The sequence below is a fragment of the Arachis ipaensis genome, chromosome B10 (genome assembly GCF_000816755.2).
Source record: "Arachis ipaensis cultivar K30076 chromosome B10, Araip1.1, whole genome shotgun sequence".
NCBI classification, from domain to species: domain Eukaryota; kingdom Viridiplantae; phylum Streptophyta; class Magnoliopsida; order Fabales; family Fabaceae; genus Arachis; species Arachis ipaensis.
The window spans coordinates 101,680,009-101,682,707 of record NC_029794.2 but is presented as its reverse complement, the minus strand read 5'-3'; the positions used below and the strand labels follow the sequence as shown (position 1 = coordinate 101,682,707).

General features: G+C 35.1%; 1 long non-coding RNA gene across 1 annotated transcript; it reads right to left on the bottom strand.

Moving 5' to 3' along the window:
- LOC110268192 lies at positions 415 to 2,005 on the bottom strand. The gene is made up of 3 exons (XR_002356305.1): positions 1,792 to 2,005; positions 1,205 to 1,681; positions 415 to 769 (listed from the first exon to the last, which is right to left on the bottom strand). It is a non-coding gene; the product is annotated as an uncharacterized LOC110268192 (long non-coding RNA).

The window sequence follows — 2,699 nt, the reverse complement described above, 5'->3', positions numbered from 1 at the left end:
TCTATATATATGCTATTTCGTGATTTTTGTGTAATGTTGTTAGACTTGTTGTGAATAAAAAAGGAATGGCGGTCGCCAAAGGCAACATATAAATCAGGAAGGAAAAAGGTATCAAAGACCTTAAGAAACCAAAGAGACCACTGAGTGTTTTCTTCGTTTTTATTTGATTATCGATGCGCTATTCTTTTTCCATTGAATATTGTTCACCTCAATTTTTTACCCACACACCACAATAATTAAATAATTCTTTGTAGTTATTTCTTAAATTATTTTCTATTGCTATATGTAACACCATACCACACAGAGTTTTATACTTAAGTCATAAATTAATGGTGCGAGACATTACGGCACTTAGAAAAGAAAATACATATATAGTTATATAAGAATAATATTATAACTAGGAGCCTGTAAAGAAAAATTAAACGTTGTCAGCTGTTAATCACATACGAACGCCTTAAAGCATTGTATACAAAAGCAGAATATATCATAAGTTCAAAGTGAAGATACATAATAACCTATACTACATATCAATTACTAGTCTCGACTCGCGAAGAAAAGCCGGCTAAAATGTTATAACACTAAGGAATATACAAAATAGAAAGCCTATTTCTCCAAATAAAAGCCTCTAAGAGAAATATACAGTCATATACAACAAAGTTTCAAAAGTGGAGAAATCTCTAGTGTCAAAACAAAATATCTCAAAAGTGATCCTTTTCAATTCGTCACCCAAAACTTCCGCACTCTCACCGAGGTGTGTTGTGTCATGTATCTAAAAAACATGATAACAACAACGGGTGAGAACCCAAAGGTTCTCAGTAGGGTAACAGTTCCGAATAAAGACTATATAAAAAAAAACATGAACCCTCTAGGTAATCCTGATCTCTAACTTCACAATAATCCAAGTCCAGGGTCCTAACTAATCCGTACAGGGTTAGTTTGCTAAGGCAAAAATACTTTAACTACCACTAGTTTCATCTATTCCCAACATTTATCATCATTATTCTCAGTCACAAGTCTATTCAATGGAATCAAACACAAACAATAATCAATACAAAGCAATTACAATTAGAGAGCAATTCTGACAAGTAGCACAATTAATAGTTAAACATATTATCAATTAGGCAAACCAAGTAATTATGCACACCCAAAACAAGAGCAAACAAATGCACATGATGCATATCTGTCCTACTAGTTGTGAGCTCACGTATCAGTTAAATTGCCAGACTCGACACATTTGGTAGCTAACCCGTATGTCATCTCTCCATCGTGCTTCCCCAAGAGGAACATAAAGAAGGGAATCCTCAACTTTCCACCATCTCACTGGACGCAGCGCTATCTGGGATATAATGCCTGCCACACTCTTGGAATATACTATCTGACACACTTCACATTCAAAGAGAGACTGTGATGCAACAATAAGGAATCCTCAACCTAACTCGTTCACACCACAATTAAAAATTGAATCGAAGGGAATCCTCAACCTTCTATCCAATCTCCCAATGTAACAAGAGAGGGAATCTTTAACCTCAACTTGTCTATTCGTGAGCGGGATGAAACTACCATCCCCACATCACACTGCAACTACGGCAAGCGGGATAAAATCACCATCTTTGTCTGGTGCAGGTCCCTCATCAATAACACAAGCGGGACGAAACCCACGTCCTTGCCAATCAATAATCACCTCTCCTAATCACACAAGCGAGACAAAACCCACGTCCTTACCAATAAAAAATCACCTCTCATAATCACGCAAACGGGACAAAACCCACGTCCTTGCTAATCAATAATCACCATCAACCAAGCTTATTATCGTCATCAAATTCATCATTAACCATAATCGCTAGCATATACTTCAATCATAGTTTTCATCAAGAGTCTCATATAAATTCTCACTTTCTGACATAAGCCTCTAATAAAATCAATTCAATCATAGTCATATTCTTAACTAATCTGATAAAGTATAATTCAACATAATCCTATCTGTTATTAAAGTAATTGACCTCATTAACCCACAACATTTAAAACATTTCACTTTATAAGTTCTCATAGGGGAATTACTCAATTGAATCTATTATATCCACCCAACATATTCAAAGCCTATAATATGGTTTTCAGAGTTTATACGGAGGTTACAAGGGATTATAAGCTCGCCAAAAAGGCTTAATAGTTCAAAAATAGTATTTTTGGAAAAATCAGCACAATCGTGCGTACGCAATCTTCGTGCGTGATGAGCTGGAAATTTACACAACACAAATTTCTTCGGCAAATGTACCAAATCGCCAAGTAATAACTCACTGTTGAGTGAGGTCGATCCCACATGGATTGATGGATTAAGCAACTTTAGTTAGGTGATTTATCGAGTCAAGCTAATATTTGATGATTGGTGAAATTGAATTAACAGAATATAAATTGCTGGGAATTAAAGTGCTGAAAGTAAATTGCGAAATGTAGATGGCGGAAACTTAAATGACAAGAAATTTAAAGAGCTGAAACTTAAATGACAAGAAAGTAAAAGCAAGAATGTAAATGACAATGAAAGGTAAATTGCATTAAATGTAAATGGGTTTTGGGAGCTAGGAATCAAAGATAACAAGAAACTCAAAGCAATTAAGTAGAGGAAAGATAATGGGTATGATTCATTAGGGATTGGAGATATCATAATCCATCATGAATCAATGGGTCTCAACTTCATTCTCAAT